Source organism: Bombina bombina, chromosome 1 (assembly GCF_027579735.1).
Source record: "Bombina bombina isolate aBomBom1 chromosome 1, aBomBom1.pri, whole genome shotgun sequence".
Classification (NCBI taxonomy): Eukaryota; Metazoa; Chordata; class Amphibia; order Anura; family Bombinatoridae; genus Bombina; species Bombina bombina.
In genome coordinates, this window is record NC_069499.1 from 1,285,763,433 (window position 1) to 1,285,784,979 (window position 21,547).

A 21,547-nucleotide genomic window follows, 5' to 3' on the forward strand; every position below is an offset into this window, starting at 1 on the left:
TAAAGCTCTAACTCACCCCACACATTTCCTTCTATGGCTGTATCTACATCTATTGTTGTTGTGGTAGAATGCAAAAGGGAACAGTGATCATCTGCTGGAGCATGCCTAGAAACTCAGTTGAAATACAATGCCTGTGTCTAAACACTGATAAGGGGGGTCGAGTAGACTGCTCCAAACTGCATGGCTATTTAAGTATTTTTTCTTATTTTTAAAAATAATTCTAAAACACTTGCCAGCAATTTTTAATCATTTTTTAATGCAAACTGTTTTTAATTAATTAGCCCTTTTAGGATATGCACACATCTCAACCTGTTTTATGGCACTTTTTAGGATAGGATTTTTTTTTAGAATAGGACATTTCTTTTTATTTCCGGGAAAATAGCTATAATTACTTCAGGGCACTGCCCTACCAAATGCCCTAATTGGGTATTTTGTAGGACACAGATTTTTTAGGGTAGGTATTTTATAATAGGATTTTATTTTAAAATAGCTATAATAACTTTAGGGCAATGCCGCACCATATGCCCTTATCAGGGAGATTTTTAGTTTTGTTCTTTTCACATAGGAGGGGGGGGGGTTACTATGGTTTTAGAATAGGATTTTATTTTTGCCAAGAAATATAGCTAAAACCCTTTAGGGCAATGCCCTACAAAATGCCCTTATAAGGGCAATTTTTAGAGTATGTTTTATTGTTAGTCTAGGGTTTTTTTTTTGTTTGTTTTTTAAGGGGACTTTAGTTTTAGGATAGGCCATACTGATATATTTTTTAATAATGAGTTTAGTTATAAGAGTTAGTATTTTTTATTGTCTGTAACTTAGGGGGTGTTAGGTTAGGGGTCTGGGGTGGTTAGCTGTTAGAAAGTTAAGTAATGTAGGGGTAGTTTGTGATGGGGTTATTTGTGGTTTAGGGTTTAGGTGTGTTTTTGCGGTGGGGGCTTCTGGTGGTTCAAGGGGTTAAAAGGTTAGGTGGGTGGTTAGGTTAATAGGTTATGGAAGATAGTGGTTAATAGTGTAGATGGGTTAGGTTGCACTGGGGGTGAGGGAAAATAAGGGATTAATAGTTTAGAGTAGCATTACATTAATATACAATGTTTAAATGATTTTTTATAATGCATATTAATTTAAGTTTTGTATAGATTTTAAAAAAAAATTTTTGCCTGCTCTTTTTATTATTAATACAAGTTTAAAATCAATACAATACTTAAATTAATATGCATTATACAAGAAAATGCATATCCTTTAAACATGGTATGTAAATGTATCGACATAGCACCTTTAGCTATGTTGTTGTTTTTTTTGTCTTTATTAGTCAGGTATAGCGAAGACATGACTTAGATGCAGTCGTTCTTCAGGAGTTAACTGGATGTAGCAGGGGAAGTAACCTGCATTTTAATTGAGATAAATCACCAGTAGTGCGATATATTCCATGGGCAGCCCTGTAGGTTAGGTATAGGGTTTCAGCCACATTTGTCTCGCCACATTCTCCACTGTGAGTAAGGTAGTGTAGGTGTAGTTACAATTAGGTTAAGTGTGTATTATTTGAACTGATCCTACACAGAAACAGTTTTTGTTTTAGTGAGTGCAGTGTATGTGCCGTGTAGGAACACTTCGCATGCAGTCCCTTCCTGCTGATAGTGACGAACAGTGTTATTGTCGGTGGAGTTTTGAAGAAGCTGCAATCCCTATTATATTATTATTATTATTATTATCTGTTATTTGTAGAGCACCAACAGATTCCGCAGCGCTAATATATCCTATTATATCCTATGGGAGACGCATTGTTACTAGTCAGCACGGGTCAGACCCCTTTTTTAGAATATATCAACATATATGTTAATGTTTTAAATATCGACGCCTAAGAGATTTGTAACTGCCCCTTGTCAGAGCAGCAAGTTGCATTTTCAGCTCTATTGAAATCATTCACTTCTATCACACTGCCTGCTGCATAGACTCACATCCACTGTCAAGGATAGCGCAATCACAAAAATGTTTTTAAAAGCATTACAAAACAAACAAATAGAAATGTAAAAATGCCTTTTGTAAAACAGCCCACTCTAATATATGAACAAAAAGAACCTTGAAAAAAGTTAAAGAAAATAAAAATAAAACAACCTTGTCAGCTTTTATATAGCGAGAAATTACCACAAGACAAGATATTTCAGAAATTGTGTCTTTCTTCTGCATGATGTACCGAGTCCACGGATTCATCCTAACTTGTGGGATATTGTCCTTCCTGACAGGAAGTAGCAAAGAGCACCACAGCAGAGCTGTCTATATAGCTCCCCCCTTAACTCCACCCCCCAGTCATTCTCTTTGCTGGCTCTAAGCAGGAAGAGTAAAGAGAAGAGGTGTTAAACTGTTAGTTTTATTTTATCTTCAATCAAGTGTTTGTTATTTTTAAATGGTACCAGTGTTGTACTATTTACTCTCAGGCAGGACACAGATAAAGATTTCTGCCTGGAGGATGATGATCTTAGCATTTGTAACTAAGGTCCACTGCTGTTCCCACAGAAGCTGAGGAGTACAGGAAAACTTCAGTGTGAGGAACGGTTTCTTGCTATACAGCAATGAGGTATGTTCAGTCATATTTTCTGCAGAGACTGTGTTAACTCAGAAAGGCTGACAGTGTCCCAATAGGGGAAGGGTAAGCAGTAATCCTAGTGTTATCAGAGGTTTTTACTAGCTTGCATAAAGGGTTCATTTTTTGTGGGCACTCAGTTTGTTATGTGAATTTGGGACAAACGTTTTTGTGTCTGTGAGTAACGTTTTCTGTTTTATGGGACATTTGCTTGAGGGTTCTTTGGGATTGTTTATAACCCACATGGCTTTCAGGCAGGGTTTGTTAGTTTTGTGTAGGCCTCAGCAACATCGAGTGAGGTACAAGCAACTTCTCCTGAGGTCCTGATAGTCTTCTGAGGGACTAATTGAAGCTTTAAACCCCATATTATCGCTTCTTAAGGGCAGGTAGGGCCACAGCAGAGCTGTGGCAAGGTGCTTTAGGGGTTTTTAACCGGTTTTAGACATATTTCAATCCGTTTTTTTCATTTGGGGGTTTATTGCTTATTAACTTGTGGTGCAATCCTTCTAAAGCTTAGTGGGTACACTGTTAATATTTCAGAAAAATTGAAACAATTTTAACCTGTTTTGCAGTTTGTGTATGCCTTTTTTTCTCTTAAAGGCACAGTACCATTTTTGCAAATTGTGTTTTTTTCATTAAAGTGTTTTCCAAGCTTGTTTGCTTTATTACTAGTCTGTTAAACATGCCTGACACTGAGGAAACTCATTGTTCAATTTGTTTAGAAGCCATTGTGGAACCCCCTCTTAGAATGTGTCCCACTTGTACTAATATGTCTATAAATTGCAAACAGCATATTTTGACTTATAAAAGTTTGGCATTAGATGATTCTCAGACAGAAGGAAATCAGGTTTTGCCATCTAGTTCTTCCCAAGTGTCACAACCAGTAACGCCCGCACAAGCGACACCAAGTACTTCTAGTGCGTCTAATTCTTTTACCTTGCAAGATATAGCTTCAGTTATGAATACTACCCTCACAGGGGTTTTATCTAAGCTGCCTGGGTTGCAAGGGAAGCGCAGTAGCTGTGGGTTAAGAACAAATGCTGAGCCTTCTGACGCTTTAGTAGCCGTATCCGATATTCCCTCACAATGTTCTGAAGTAGGGATGAGGGATTTGCTGTCTGAGGGAGAGATTTCTGATTCAGGAAAGATGTTCTTTCAGACAGATTCAGATATGACGGCATTTAAATTTAAGCTAGAGCACCTCCGCTTATTGATCAGGGAGGTTTTAGCTACTCTGGATGATTGTGACCCTATTGTAGTTCCAGAGAAATTGTGTAAAATGGACAAATATTTAGATGTTCCTGTTTACACTGATGTATTTCCGGTCCCTAAGAGGAGTTCGGACATTGTTACTAAGGTGTGGGATAAACCAGGTATTCTGTTCTCTCCCCCTCCTGTTTTTAAGAAAATGTTTCCCATTTCTGACACCATAAAGGACTCATGGCAGACGGTCCCTAAGGTGGAGGGAGATATTTCTACCCTGGCTAAGCGTACAACTATACATATTGAAGACAGTTGTGCTTTCATTGATCCTATGGATAAAAAATTAGAGGGTTTCCTAAAGAAAATTTTTCTTCTTCAACCTATAGCACGCATTGTTCCTGTAACCACTGCATCTGCCTTTTGGTTTGAGGCTCTAGAAGAGGCTCTTCAGATGGAGACCCCACTCGATGATATTTTGGACAGAATTAAGGCTCTTAAATTGGCTAATTCTTTTATTACAGACGCCGTTTTTCATCTTGCTAAATTAGCGGCTAAGAATTCAGGTTTTGCCATTTTAGCGCATAGAGCGTTATGGCTTAAGTCCTGGCCAGCTGATGTGTCATCTAAATCTAAGCTTTTGTCCAGCCCTTTCAAAGGTAAGACCCTATTCGGGCCTGCATTGAAAGAGATCATTTCAGACATTACTGGAGGGAAGGGTCATACCCTCCCTCAGGATTAGTCAAATAAGACAAGGACCAAACAAAATAATTTTCGTTCCTTTCGAAACTTCAAGAGTGGTCCCTCTACCTCTTCCCCTGCTGCAGAGCCAACCTGGAGACCTAATCAAGTTTGGAACAAAGGTAAACAGGCCAAAAAGCCTGCTGCTGCCACTAAGTCAGCATGAAGGGGTAGCCCCCAATCCGGGACCGGATCTAGTAGGGGGCAGACTCTCTCTCTTTGCTCAGGCCTGGGCAAGAGACATTCAGGATTCCTGGGCAGTAGAAATTGTAACCCATGGATACCTTATAGATTTCAAGGATTCCCCTCCAAGGTGGAGGTTCCATCTTTCTCAATTGTCTGTAAACCCGACAAAAAGAGAGGCGTTCTTACGCTGTGTATAAGACCTTTTTACCATGGGAGTGATCTGCCCAGTTCCAAAAGCAGAACAGGGGCAGGGGTTCTACTCCAATCTGTTTATAGTTCCCAAAAAGGAGGGAACCTTCAGACCAATTCTGGATCTCAAGATCCTAAACCAATTCCTAAGAGTTCCATCTTTCAAGATGGAGACCATTCGTACTATCTTACCATTGATCCAGGAGGGTCAATATATGACCACCGTGGACTTAAATGATGTGTATCTGCACATTCCTATCCACAAAGATCATCACCAGTTCCTCAGGTTCGCCTTTCTGGACAAGCATTATCAGTTTGTGGCTCTTCCTTTCGGGTTGGCCACGGCGCAGCAAATCTTCACAAAGGTGCTAGGGTCCCTTCTGGCGGGTCTAAAGCCACGGGGCATAGCAGTGGCGCCTTATCTAGACGACATTCTAATTCAAGTGTCGTCCTTCCAACTAGCCAAGTCTCACACGGACTTAGTGTTGGCCTTTCTAAGGTCTCACGGGTGGAAAGTGAACGTAAAAAAGAGTTCTCTTTCCCCCCTCACAAGAGTTTAATTTCTAGGGACTCTGATAGACTCGGTGGACATGAAAATATTTCTAATGGAGGTCAGGAAATCAAAGATTTTGTCCACCTGCCGAGCTCTTCATTCCATTCCTCGGCCATCAGTGGCTCAGTGTATGGAGGTTATTGGACTAATGGTAGCGGCAATGGACATAGTTCCGTTTGCTCACTTGCATCTCAGACCACTGCAACTATGCATGCTCAATCAGTGGAATGGGGATTATGTGGATTTATCTCCTCAGATAAATCTGGATCAAGAGACCAGAGACACTCATCTTTGGTGGTTGTCACAGGATCATCTGTCCCAGGGAATGTGTTTCCGCAGGCCAGAATGGGTTATAGTGACGACAGGCGCCAGTCTTCTGGGCTGGGGTGCAGTCTGGAATTCCCTGAAAGCTCAGGGTTTGTGGACTCGGGAGGAGGCTCTCCTACCGATAAATATTCTGGAAATAAGAGCGATATTCAATGCTCTTCAGGCATGGCCTCAGCTGGCTTTGGCCAGATTCATCAGGTTTCAGTCGAACAACATCACGCCTGTGGCTTATATCAATCATCAGGGTGGAACAAAGAGTTCCTTAACGATGATAGAGGTCTCAAGAATAATCCAATGGGCAGAGGCTCACTCTTGCCATCTGTCAGCGATCTATATCCCAGGTGTAGAGAACTGGGAGGCAGATTTTCTAAGTCGTCAGACTTTTCATCCGGGGGAGTGGGAACTCCATCCGGAGGTGTTTGCTCAGCTGGTTCGGCTATGGGGCACACCAGAGTTGGATCTGATGGCGTCTCGTCAGAACGCCAAACTTCCTTGTTACGGCTCCAGGTCAAGGGATTTTAAGGCTGTACTGATAGATGCTCTAGCAGTACCCTGGTCATTCAACCTGGCTTATGTGTTTCCACCTTTCCCTCTCCTTCCACGTCTGATTGCCAGAATTAAACAGGAGAGAGCATCAGTGATTTTGATAGCGCCTGCGTGGCCACGCAGGACTTGGTATGCAGACCTTGTGGACATGTCATCCCTTCCACCATGGTCTATTCCATTGAGACAGGACCTTCTGATTCAAGGTCCATTCAAGCATCCAAATCTAATTTCTCTTCAACTGACTGCTTGGAGATTGAACGCTTGATTCTATCAAAGCGGGGTTTCTCTGAGTCAGTCATAAATACCTTGATTCAGGCTCGAAAGCCTGTTACCAGGAACATTTATCATAAGATATGGCATAAATATCTTTTTTGGTGCAAATCCAAAGGCTTCTCCTGGAGTAAAATCAGGATTCCTAGGATTTTGTTTTTTCTCCAAGAGGGATTGGAGAAAGGATTATCAGCTAGTTCCCTAAAGGGACAGATACCTGCTCTGTCTATTTTGTTGCACAAGCGTCTGGAAGATGTTCCAGACGTTCAGGCTTTTTGTCATGCTTTAGTTAGAATTAAGCCTGTGTTTAAACCTATTGCTCCGCCATGGAGTCTAAATTTAGTTCTTAGAGTTCTTCAGGGGGTTCCTTTTGAACCCAAGCATTCCATAAATATTAAGCTTTTATCTTGGAAAGTTTTGTTCCTAGTTGCTATCTCTTCAGCTTGAAGAGTTTCGGAACTATCTGCATTACAATGTGACTCTCCTTATCTTGTGTTCCATGCTGATAAGGTGGTTTTGCGTACCAAGCCTGGGTTCCTACCTAAGGTTGTTACTAACAGGAGTATCAATCAAGAAATTGTTGTTCCTTCTCTGTGTCCTAATCCTTCTTGTAAGAAGGAACGTCTGTTGCACAACTTGGACGTGGTTCGTGCTTTGAAATTTTATTTGCAGGCAACCAAACATTTTTGTCAAACATCTTCTTTGTTGTCTATTCTGGAAAGCGTAGGGGTCAAAAGGCTACGGAGACTTCTCTTTCCTTTTGGCTGAAAAGCATCATCCGTTTGGCTTAGGAGACTGCTGGATAGCAGCCTCCTGAAAGGATTACAGCTCATTCTACTAGAGCGGTAGCTTCCACATGGGCTTTTAAAAATGATGCTTCTGTTGAACAGATTTGTAAGGCTGCGACTTGGTCATCGCTTCATACCTTTTCAAAATGTTATGAATTTGATACTTTTGCTTCTTTGGAGGCTATTTTTGGGAGAAAGGTTTTGCAAGCAGTGGTGCCTTCCGTTTAGGTTCCTGTCTTGGCCCTCCCTTAATCCGTGTCCTAAAGCTTTGGTATTGGTATCCCAAAAGTTAGGATGAATCCGTGGACTCGGTACATCATGCAAAAGAAAACAAAATTTATGCTTACCTGATAAATTTCTTTCTTTTGCGATGTACCGAGTCCACGGCCCGCCCTGTCTATTCAAGACAGATAGTATTTTTTTTATGTAAACCCAGTCACCTCTGCACCTTATAGTTTCTCCTTTTCTTCCTTGGCCTTCGGTCGAATGACTGGGGGGTGGAGTTAAGCGGGGAGCTATATAGACAGCTCTGCTGTGGTGCTCTCTTTGCTACTTCCTGTCAGGAAGGACAATATCCCACAAGTTAGGATGAATCCGTGGACTTGGTACATCGCAAAAGAAAGAAATTTATCAGGTAAGCATAAATTTTGTTTTTCAAACTCCTTAGAGTTAAATTTTAGGTGAAAGAAATAAAAATAAATTATGATGGGTGATGGGTGGTTGGTTCCGGAGCGGGAAGGCGGCTGCTAGGGTAATTACCTCTTCTCTGTTATTATCACTGGGTATATAAGGTTGGTCTTTGTAAAGTTTGTTTATGTCGCTTTGGGCTCCATTTGAGAAAGGTTCTAGAGAGAACCAAAACATTATGCGTTAAGGCCCTCTTGTTTTTGCTTTGATGCATTAAAAGGCTTTTTGTCAAAATCTCCTGTGCTGCCTGTTTTTTTCAAGGACTGTCTATATACACCCCGCCAGGTGTATGTTCTGGATTGGATTTATATATATATATATATATATATATATATATATATATATATATCGTTCATGGGAAACGGCACTCGCCAGCTATTCATCCACCAGGTGCTCGGCAGGGTAAATACATACAGTAAAGGAGAACTGGATCCAACGGACGGCCTCCGTTGTTGAATGCGATCCAAGAACAGCCGGCACACAGGAAATTTTTCAAACTCCGATTTATTCAGAAAAAAGAGAAACCAGACGTTTCGGCTCTATCGTGAGCCTTTCTCAATGGTATCCAATCAGCCAATCAGATTGAGCTCGCATTCTATTGGCTGATCGGAACAGCCAATAGAATGCAAGCTCAATCTGATTGGCTGATTGGATCAGCCAATCGGATTGAATTTGATTCTGATTGGCTGATTCCATCCGCCAATCAGAATATTCCTACCTTAATTCCGATTGGCTGATAGAATCCTATCAGCCAATCGGAATTCGAGGGACGCCATCTTGGATGACGTCATTTAAAGGAACCGTCATTCGTCGTCTAGTCGTCGGTTGAAGAGGATGTTCCGCGTCGGCTTGGAAGAAGATGGTTCTGCTCCGCTCCAGAAGAAAGAAGATTGAAGATGCGGCTTGATAGAAGACTTCATCCAGATGATGGACTTCCGACTTCAGCCCGAGGATGGATTTCTTCAGTCGCCGCTTGGATCCAGACTTCAACCTGAGGATGGACGTCGCTCTTCAGCCCCCCGCTTGGGCTTGGATCAACAGTTCCGAGGCTTGGATCAAGACTTCCGAGGATGGATCGGTGAACCTGGTATGGTGAAGATAAGGTAGGAAGATCTTCAGGGGCTTAGTGTTAGGTTTATGTAAGGGGGGTTTGGGTTAGATTAGGGGTATGTGGGTGGTGGGTTGTAATGTTGGGGGGGGTATTGTATGGTTTTTTTTTACAGGCAAAAGAGCTGAATTTCTTGGGGCATGCCCCGCAAAGGGCCCTGTTCAGGGCTGGTAAGGTAAAAGAGCTTTGAACTTTTTTAATTTAGAATAGGGTAGGGCATTTTTTATTTTGGGGGGCTTTGTTATTTTATTAGGGGGCTTAGAGTAGGTGTAATTAGTTTAAAATTGTTGTAATATTTTTCTAATGTTTGTAAATATTTTTTTATTTTTTGTAACTTAGTTCTTTTTTATTTTTTGTACTTTAGTTAGTTTATTTAATTGTAGTTATTTGTAGATATTTTATTTAAATAATTTATTGATAGTGTAGTGTTAGGTTTAATTGTAGATAATTGTAGGTATTGTATTTAATTAATTTATTGATAGTGTAGTGTTAGGTTTAATTGTAACTTAGGTTAGGATTTATTTTACAGGTAATTTTGTAATTATTTTAACTATTTTAGCTATTAAATAGTTCTTAACTATTTAATAGCTATTGTACCTGGTTAAAATAAATGCAAAGTTACCTGTAAAATAAATATAAATCCTAAAATAGCTATAATATAATTATAATTTATATTGTAGCTATATTAGGATTTATTTTACAGGTAAGTATTTAGGTTTAAATAGGAATAATTTATTTAATAAGAGTTAATTAATTTCGTTAGATTTAAATTATATTTAACTTAGGGGGGGTGTTAGTGTTAGGGTTAGACTTAGCTTTAGGGGTTAATACATTTATTAGAATAGCGGTGAGCTCCAGTCGGCAGATTAGGGGTTAATGTTTGAAGTTAGGTGTCGGCGATGTTAGGGAGGGCAGATTAGGGGTTAATACTATTTATTATAGGGTTATTGAGGCGGGAGTGAGGCGGATTAGGGGTTAATAACTTTATTATAATAGCTTTGCGGTCCGTCGGCAGATTAGGGGTTAATAAGTGTAGGCAGGTGGAGGCGACGTTGTGGGGGGCAGGTTAGGGGTTAATAAATATAATATAGGGGTCGGCGGTGTTAGGGGCAGCAGATTAGGGGTACATAGGGATAATGTAGGTAGCGGCGGTTTACGGAGCGGCAGATTAGGGGTTAAAAATAATATGCAGGCGTCAGCGATAGCGGGGGCGGCAGATTAGGGGTTAATAAGTGTAAGGTTAGGGGTGTTTAGACTCGGGGTACATGTTAGGGTGTTAGGTGCAGACGTAGGAAGTGTTTCCCCATAGACAACAATGGGGCTGCGTTAGGAGCTGAACGCGGCTTTTTTGCAGGTGTTAGGTTTTTTTTCAGCTCAAACAGCCCCATTGTTTCCTATGGGGGAATCGTGCACGAGCACGTTTTTGAGGCTGGCCGCGTCCGTAAGCAACTCTGGTATCGAGAGCTGAAGTTGCGTTAAATATGCTCTACGCTCCTTTTTTGGAGCCTAACGCATCCATTCTGTGGACTCTCAATACCAGAGTTATTTTAAAGATGCGGCCAGAAAAAAGCCAGCGTTAGCTACGCGGGTCGTTACCGACAAAACTCTAAATCTAGCCGTATGAAATTAGCCAAACTAAGCTGAATAATACAATTCTAATATATCAAAGTAGAATTTCCAATCTCTCATCCAGACTGCATGGGATGAGGTTTCCTGGCTACATATTATTTCACATACTTCAAACTTGTTTCTCAATGCTGCAAAAAATTGCTTTCTTAATATTTCCTAACACTATGAAATGAGCCAATGTAATTCTAAAGCCCTTTGGTTTAAAGCACTCCACCCAGTTCAGGTGTGTTCTAGACACAGATTTTTAACTGTGTGTATATAAAGCCAGGAAACCTCATCAAATTCATTCTGGATGAGAGGTATAATATTGTAATGTTGGAATTTCATTTTGGTATATTAGAATTACATTGGCTCATTTCATAGTGTTAGGAAATATTAAGAAAGCATTTTTTTTGCAGCATTGAGAAACAAGTTTGAAGTATGAAGGATGAGAGATTGGAAATTCTACTTTGATATATTAGAATTGTGGTGACTGGCTGAGCAGAATATGGCCATATTGTGTGACTAAGATCGCATCTTTATTTTTTTTAAAAATAAGAAATATTAAGAAGGCAATTTTTTGCAGCATTAAGAAAAAAGGAAAAAAGTTTAAATATGTGAAATAATTTGTGGTCTCATGTGTTTTGAGGTGCGCCAATACCTGTTTCTAAATTATATATATATATATACATATATATATATACACACACACAGTGTATATAGTACACGCACACTGTATATAGTATATACATATATACACATAAACATTTTTTAAATGCCATGTCTGTTAATGTGTATATATTTTTTTATTTTATTTTTATTTCGTCATTCATGGCATACTTTAAAGTGCAAATCTACTTGAAAATCTTACAGTAACCATATCTCTTTTAGTATAACTAGATGTAGCTGTTCTATTATTTTCTAATGTATTTTTTTCCTATTTCATTTCAAATGGCAATTCTTCTTATGGACTGAAAAGTAAAAAAAAAAAGATGCAGTGATCTCTCTTACATAGAAGTTATATATAAGTTATAATTAATGTTTAAATAATGTGTCACAGAGATGAGCTAAAATGCTGAAGGCCTGACCGCCGGAGGGCTGGCAAAACCTCGCCGGCCTATCCGGGCTACTGGAACTCAGTGCCGGACTGGAATTGAACCCCTGTCTGCCACCTCTTAAAAGGGGTGTCAATCGAGTAGGGTGCAGGAGATCAAGTCGCCCTTTTAGTATATTGTCAGCAATTTGATGAGGCACTTAGGTATACCACTTGTTTGGGGGTGCTACCTTCTGGAAGGAATGGGGGACCAGATTGGAAGTGTCCCCTAGGTGCTTCGTAAAATTGCCGACAACATACTATAAGGGCGACTTGATCCCCTGCACCCTACTCTATCGACACCCTTCTTAAGAAGCAGCAGACTGGGGCTCAATTCTGGTCCGGTGCTGAGTTTCAGGAGCCTGTATAGGGCAGCAAGGTTTTGCTGGCCCTCCGGCGTTTACCTCATCTCCTTAACAAAATATGCATTGTCATGTACAATGTAGATTATTTCAAGTATTGTAGATACCATTGGAGCCTATGGAAGCACGCTCTCGTGAGCGCAATGCTTCCCAACAATGTGAACGCGAGCTGTTATCTTATAATACCAGCGCACATTAGGGTACACTGGTATTACACAGTGGAGCATAAATATTGCTTTCTTGAAAGCGATATTTAGCGCTCCACTTGTAATCTGGCCCATAATGTTTATGTCACGCCGCTCTGGCTGTTGCTAGGTACACGGCGCTTGCTGCTCTAGCCATTGGCTCCTATGTGCGTGCGGCGGTGATGTCATCGCCGCACGTCTCTTTTCTTCTGGAGCTGGTCAGGATCTCCTGTGGCGCGAATCCTGAGCCTATGTAAGTTGCTCACTTTCTACCTATCACTGCCCAAGTATAGGTGTTACTGTGTGTGCTCCTGGGTGCTATTCTCTGTATGTGCTGGATTGTTAACATTACTGAACTCTGCCTGTCTGACTACTCTGCTTGCCTAACCCCTAAAGAACTGGATTGCCATAACGTTTCTGAATTCTGCCTGTCTGACTACTCTGCTTGTTTAACCCCTAAAGTACTGGATTGCCATAACGTTACTGAACTCTGCCTGTCTGACTACTCTGCTTGCTTAACCCCTAAAGTACTGGATTGCAATACTGTTGCTGAACTCTGCTTGTCTGACCACTCTGCCTGCTTAACCCTTGAACAACTGTATTGCTATACTGGTACCGAACTCTGCCTGCCTGACCACTCTATTGGTTTATCCCTGAACTGTTATATTACAAATTTTCCTTTGTTCCTGATTCCTGCCTGTTTCCGATCCTTCTATTGGTTTATCCTTAAACTGACATTCCACTGGATTTCCCTCCTGTTACCGCTAAAGACTACCCTGCCTACCGTGTGTACCGCCTACCTCATGTTGCAAACTTTCTCTGCCGGATCTGGGATATTTCCTATCATGCCAGCTTGACAACGGGATAATAAGACTACTGGCCAAGTTTGGTCTGATAGTGGAATATCCCACAAGCATTATAGTTTACATATTTGCATTTAAATTAAAAGGTAATTAATGTTGCTTGTTGTATTTATTATTTCTATTTAAAGACAATACAATTAGCATTAAAGTTCTTGTCAAGGCCGTGCCCTAATGTGAACCTGGGACACCTGATTCATAGCCAACACCAGAGGGCTTTGTATTTTCTTGAAGTTTTTGGAGACCTGTTACCTGCAGTAGAAGTGCCTGTCTCCAGCTACTGTGTCCAAGTTAAAATGTAGATATCATTGCTTGAAGCATTTATTGTAAATATAAATATATTTTTTAAAATAGATATTTATGTTATAAAAGACAGTTGCATTATAATTATAGTATTACATAACTGCCTGCCTGTTATGTAATAAAACAATTGTAATACTAATGTAACATGAATATACATTTAAAATATATATTTATGTTAAAAATAAAAAAAACACAACAAGAAAAAATAAATGAATATTAATTTATATACAATAGTTAAAATAATATATATCATAAAAAACAATGCATAATATTTTAAAAATGATATATTAATGCACTATTAACCCCTAAACTGCCCTAACCTAATCACCTAATCAATCCTCAAACAGGTATGGGGGTGGTAAGGTGATTCAGGCCTAATAGATGGTAACCATCAATAATCACCTAATCAATCTCCATATAGATATGGAGGAGTGGTTAGGAGATTAAGGCCTAATAAATGGTCACCATCAATAATCACCTAATCAACCACCATACCTGAATGGGGTTGGTTAGGAGATTAAGGCCTAATAAATGGTAACCATCAATAATCACCTAATCAATCCCTATACAGGTATGGGGGTGGTTAGGAGATTAAAGCCTAATAAATACTTACTAACAATAATCACCTAATCAACCCCCATAAAGGTATGGAGGTGGTTAGGAGATTAAGGCCTAATAAATACTAACTATCAATAATCCCCTAATAAACCCCATACAGGTAGGGAGGTGGTTAGAAGATTAAGGCCTAAACCCCAACCTCCCAATGCAAACTAGAACTACGCCTAAATCCCCTCTAAACTAACCCTCTTCTAAACTAACCTCACTAACTTACAAAAAATAATCTAAGTTACTATAAAAAAAAATTACAAAAAAAAAAATACAGTATCCAAAATAAAAAAAACAGCATTATACCTAACAATAAACTACATGGCCAATAAAATAAAAAAAAAACACCCAAAACCAAAACCCTAACACTAAAAATATTGCCCTAAAGTGACCAGCTTTTTAGGGAATAGAAATATTACACCCCCCACCCCCGAAAATAACAAATCTAACTAAAAAAAAAACCTAAACTAGAAAATAAAAAACACCCCCAAATAACCCTATTTAACCCCAAAAGTGGTTCTCACCGTTGAGTAATCCGGCTGCTCTTAATCTGGTTCCTGGCGCCGGGGACTGATCTTCCCGGTGGGGCAGGAAGACTTTGGTGTCCTCATCCACCACCTCCACTCCAGCTAAGAGCATGTAATTTTAACACTATATTGACCTATTAAGTGAAAAATGCATTCAAACGGTAGGCAGTCATATTATATATTTTTTAGAATTATAGTATTGCCAGTGGTTGTTAGGCATTTATTTATTTATTTAGTGAATGGCCATTTTGATTATGATTTATGAGTGAAACATATAAGGCAAGAAAATAAGGTTTATATCAAGGTATGTAGTTAAATTATATAGTAATCTTTTATCAGGAGGAATATTTATGGTTTCCACATATGATAATTTTAAGTTCAGTTTACTCAGACAAAAAGAAACCGTTTCCCACATCATAATTGCAACAATTTTAAAGCATAAAATACTTGTTCTAGCGTAATCTGTGCTTTAATGTGGATAATAAGAGTAAAAATGCTTTTGTAATAATTATAATAAAAGTATATAATGGGGATATCTTACTAGCAAGTGAAGTGAGTCAGATAAAAGAGTAAAAAAAATAATCAAAAAAGTAAAAAGAAACCTGATATACCTGGTTAGTAATTATACTCTGACCTATTTTGTTTGTTGTGTTTCAGGTGTGAGGGCACGAGGGAGAAAAATGTGGAGTTTCTCAGATATAATAGGAAAAAAAAATCAGCATTGCAAAACATAGGCCTGAGAATCCAAAGAATAGTTATTTAAAATGGATATTTATATGGGCACAGAAAGCAAAACATTTTAACAGTTTAAAACATGAATTTGGGTTTGGTCACAAAATGTAAAACTCCCCAAAAAACAATAAAGTATTAACATGTATTTGTTTTTAATCAAATAATGTAGTAGAATATAACGAGGAACCATAGATAGGCCTCAATTTCCCTTATTTACTGCAGGCCTCAATTTCCCTTATTTACTGCCCTCCTCATTAGCAAGTGTTAGAGGGACGGGTTTAGCGATCATGCACATGAATTATTTATACCATTTCTGTGTATAACTGTTAGCAACTCAGTACAGCTTCCTATTTCCTTACAATTGCCTGATGCACAATTCACTGTTTTATTGCCTTCTTCAAATAAGAGCCATGTATTAACCATTTGAAATTGGAAAATTACTGACTTTCAATAAATGTATCTAGAACTGTGGAAATTTACCTAATTAATAAGTGCAAATATTTTAAATAAACAGATAAAATAGGTCTTTAGAAAAGTGCCATCTTACATTGCAAGTCTAGCATTTAAAGAGGAAGGGAGACAACTTGCTTCCTGCAATGCCTTATGATTGAGAGAAAAAGCAGAGTGCTCTGAAAAGTGGACCTTTAGAGGTACTGTATATATGCATCAGTAACTGTGCTTAAAGCCCAGATGCTCCAGTTAGGGACATGGACATCAAAATTAAACTTTCATTATTCAGATAAGCATACAGCATAAAAAGAAAAACACACGTAGCTCTTTCTTCTGGTATACTTTGTTGTAAAAGTAACCACAAACTAGAATGCTTGTCATGTAAAATCCGAAATCTTTATTCTTTGTATCCTTAAAACAAAAGCGCTCACAACAGAATAGAAGTGAGGTGAAACAAGATGTAGCTTACGCGTTTTGGTATTCTGCCATAATCATAGTCTATCTTGCTCTTCCATCTCGTTAGCTTAGAAAAATATGAGGGCCAGATTACTAGTGGAATGCAAAATATTGCTTACGTGAAAGCGATGTTTGCGCTTCACTTTGTAATACCAGAGTGCTCATTCTCATGCTGTCAGACAAAGCATAATAATTAGCGCAGCGAAGGGGGTAAGTCGCACGGCAATCTGCAACAAAGTGTAAATATATATTATAGGATTATATACATATATCTTTATGTATTTATATGTGTTTAAACACATATTAACACATACATATATATGTATATATATGGTGTTACCTGAGTGATAACACCATACACTTTCTAGATATTACTTTGATTGGTACAAGAGAGGGCAATATTCAAACTGAAATATATCGAAAACCCATAGCTGGCAATGCCCTCTTGCATGGTAAAAGTTGTCACCCTAGTCAGGTGCCATTTGCGGTGGCTAAGGGTCAGTTCATTAGGGTCAAACGCAATTGCACATCAGATAAAGTATATAAACAGCAGTCTCTTGATCTATCTACAAGATTAAGAAATAGAGGTTATCAGGAGAAAATAATCTCTAAGGCAAAACATCAAGTAGATTTAATGGATAGAAATAAACTAATCCACACAGATAAAAACGCACTCAATGATCATAAAGGGGTTACATTTGTAACTGAATATAGTGAAGAGTACCCTGAAATATGTAACATTGTTAAACAACACTTTAAATTTTTGGCAGCTGACGATAAATTGGAACAGTGTATTTCTAAAGGTTTACATTGTTCATACAGATGAACTACAATATTGGGGAATATCTTATCTCCCTCAGTGCTTCCGGTTCTAAACGAACCAAAAATCTCTTGGCTTATACACAAAGACATCTTCAAATGTCTTAGTAAATGCAAGGTATGTGAATATGTTTTACCATCTAACATTTTCAGGTCAGAATATACAGGTGAAACATTTCCAATAGAAAGCTGTCTCAAGTGTACTTCAACATACGTTATTTATCTCCTCACTTGTACAGCATGTCATTTGCAGTACGTGGGACTAACGACAAATGAGATAAAAGTGAGAATGCATAATCATTTGTCCACAATACAGGCAGGACAGGCGACTACACCGCTTGTACAGCATTTTGCAAATAAACATCAAAAAAGTCTCCAAACTCTAAGATGGCAGGCCATCGAACGAGTATACTGTCCCCCTAAAGGGGGAGACAGGGATTGTCTGCTGGGGAAGAGGGAAATGTATTGGATTTTCAAATTGCAAACAAGGGTACCTAAAGGATTGAATTCTGAATATGACCTCATTAACCATTGGCAGTGATGACTGGTCCATTTTTTCCTTTTCCCTCTTCTCCAGCAGACTTGATCAGTGCTGGGTTGGATAGGATTTGATTTAACTAGATCAAATAAAACGCAGGTAGATAGACATAGGATATGAACGTTGCAGGTTTCCTATATATATATATATATATATATATATATATATATGTGTGTACTGGCCCTTTGTTGTGTTTTCTCTTTTACAAAGATTGACTACTGCAACTCCTTGATGAAAAATATAAGCATATACATATATATTTACAACCTCAAGGTAGAACATACTGTGATCTAAAATGTCATCGCAGAAAATGCAGCATGTTTGTAGGAAGAACAGGACACATGCAGGAACTTTAAGAGCTTTTGCTTTGCAGCTCTGCTCCACATCAGACTTTTCTCTTTAAACAGCGCTGTGCTTCTGACAGCACTGTGTAAGTTTTGCTTAACACAGTGCAGCCAGAGCAAAGTGATATTTGAAGAGAACAACTACAATACAGTGCTGCAAAACTGGTTAATGTTTTAAGAGCTTGCGGTAGCAATAACCAGCCACTTGCGATTGCAAATTTTCCCGTTTGTGGGTACACAATAATAAAGCGCCCCACTTGTTATCTAGCCCTGAATATTTTACAATTGGTTAAAACATATAATAAAACATTCCCTACATTCTGTTAAAAATATATACATACTTGTAATACGGTATGGATCAGTTATAAGGGCCAAGCATTGACATTATGAAACAAATGGATTTGATTATACAAATTTATATTAGGAGACATAACGTGTCCTATTGTCAAAATTAATAAACAGTGACCCATAAAAATATATACTGATGTTATTACGACTATTTCACTCAATGTTCTGAACAACCCATATTTAAATGTCTCCCAAAGTTTAATGGTTAACCAGTGGTCTACTGTGATGGACGAATGAGCTGCAAGTTACTCCCAGTAGTTGATAAGGTCTTAATCTGTATTGAGCTTTTGTTGCACTCTCGTATTTAGCTTAAAGACCAAAAACATCTCACATTTGCATAAATGTTTGCACCTATCTCCACCTCGCTTTGGTGCACACATTTTTCTATTGCACACCATTTGAGAGAATCAATATTTGTATTGTGTTGCACAAAATGCTACACCAAAGCAGTGGAGGATTTGCCTATATTGATTGTGTATGTGTCTTGTGCACTATATTGTAGCAGTGTTTGCAGCAATGTTTGTAACAATGTTATATCTTAAAGCAGTGTTTCCCAACCGCGGCCCTCAAGTACCACCAACAGTCCTGGTTTTCATTATAGCTGAACCAGTGCACAGGTGAAATAATCAGCTGAGAGCAGGTTAGTAACCATGGTTACTGATCAGCTGATTACTTCACCTGTGCACTGGTTTAGCTATAATGAAAACCAGGCTTGTTGGGGGTAGTTGAGGACTGTGGTTGGGAAACACTGCCTTAAAGGGATAGTACACTGTATAATTGTTTTCATATTAATGTATTTTCAATGACTTGTTATACCAGCTGCAGGGTATAAAATGTATGAGAAATTGAATTTTCAGGTTTATTTTTTTTATATGAAGTAGCTGGTTTTGTGCTTTTAAACCACAGTCTATTACAATGGGTTGAGCTTCAGGTAATATCATATCTCATTATGTTATCACTTTGTGTACCCTTGCTTTCTTATCTTATATTTGTCTGGAACAAAGCTCAATACATAGAGAGAACAATGGAAAATTATCATTGTATTACTTAACTATTCTGCAGCCCACTGGGAGTGTCATTTCTTCTGCTGGCTGTGTTTACTTAGGCTATTCAATAGCTGAGACTTCAGTATCAAAACTTTCAGTATAGGTTGGGATACGACAAGCTATTTCAAAGGCCAAAATAAGGGAAAAGGAGCTACTTATAAACAATTTTTTTTTTTATATATTTGGTTTTTATTTGAGTTTTACATAACAATAAAAGAAAATGATAATACAATTGAACAAAAAGAATAATTGGTGTGATTCATACAAAAACATTAGATGGCATCTTTTAAACGTAGAGGAAGTCATGGGCTTCCTTAGTCTACAAATGTCTAGTCCAGGTGATATTTAGTCTTTTCATATGAGCAAAAAAGATGATCCTGGCAAGCATCAACATATGTAAAAGTTTAAAGTTCGATGGTAATGAACAATGCCAGGTCTGATTTCAATCGGGCCTTATTTCAGAGTTATAATAGACTCTAACATTTGAAACAATAATAAAAATAAAAATAAAAACATAAAATAAAAATAAAACAAATAGAAATAAATAAATTCAATGGACTGAAACAAAAATTAAAATGTTGAATATAAAAGGTTGAGTGTAAATGTAATTGAAAGTGTACCCGGGTAATTAGTGCGGCAGGACATCAGAAAGTGTTCGGCTTGACATGTGGCAGGAGTCTTGAGGAGTATGTTATTAATTTATATAGAAGAATTTGAGGGTAGGCACAACTGCATCCCCTATTTGGGCAAGGCTAGTATGAAGGACTCCCAAAGGAAAAGCATATTATCGAAAAAATCTAGATTATCCAATCTAAGATAGTAGAATCTTTCTAAAATTAGGTCTGTGCTGACAAGCTTTCTCCATTCACTGATACTTGGGATTGTGGCTGATTTCCAATATCTGGGTATCATTTGTTTTGCTGTGTTTATCATGATTTGGAATAACTGTTTGCGTAGCTTGCATGCTACCTGGGGAGATCCTTGAAGCAATATCAGCTCCGGATCAGGGGATAATTGAGTAGATAGGACCTTATTGACATCTTTAAAGATCTCAAGCCAAAACTGTCTAATTGGATCACATTCCCACCAGATATGTTTCATGTTACCCTCTTGTTCACACCCCCTCCAGCATTTACCTGGACTATTTTTATATATTCGTTTCAGTCTTGATGGAGTCATATACCAGCGCATGCAGGTTTTGATATTTGTTTCTTTTGCTCTAGAAGAATGTGCTGACTGTGACAGTCTTTTGAATCTAGAAAGCCATTCTTTGGGGGTTGTGTGTACTGCCAGTTCTCTATCCCACCCAATTGTATATGAAGGCAGTTTGTCGAATCTATTTTCTAATACTAATTTATACAGTGAGGAGATTGATCTCAAGTTTTCTGATCCATTTGAGCAGGCTTGTTCAAATTGTGTAAGTGGACGTGTAAAGTCCGCTTTGTATTTATGTGAGAGGATGAAGTGTCTAGCCTGGTGATAGTTGAACCAGGAGGTGAAAAAGGGGAGAGATAACAGGTCAATTTGCTGCTTTTTCATTAGTTGATGTTTGTCTAATAAAGTGTGAATTTGGATCTGTGCAATCAGGGGGGAGTTTGTGTTTGTGTTTCTTTCTATTTGTAATCCTGGGGGAAATTCGGGGTTTGATAGTAGATTCGTGAGCGGGGAGTATTTAGTGGAGATTTTCGGATGTGTTTTAAGGACAGAAAGCCAATCTTTCCAACTTTCATTAGTAATACATAATTGGGAGATTGTTGGACTTTTTACAGCTGAGGGGTTCCAGCACAAACTGCCAATGGTATCAGTGCCCGCTAGAGATGTTTCTATCTGTAACCAACCCTTGGATTGATCAAACTCGTATCTGCACCAATCCACTACTCTTTGGAGTGAGATAGCTAACTTGTAGGAGCTAAGGTGGGGAACACCCAGACCTCCTTGTGTCGTGAGTTTGTAAATCGTGCTTTTACTAATACGTGGAGGTCTGCGCCTCCAGATATAGTAATTCATTATTTTTTGTAATATATTAATCTCTCTGGAAATGTTTTGAATGGGGACAGTTTGTAATATGTATAATGCTTTGGGCAATAACACCATTTT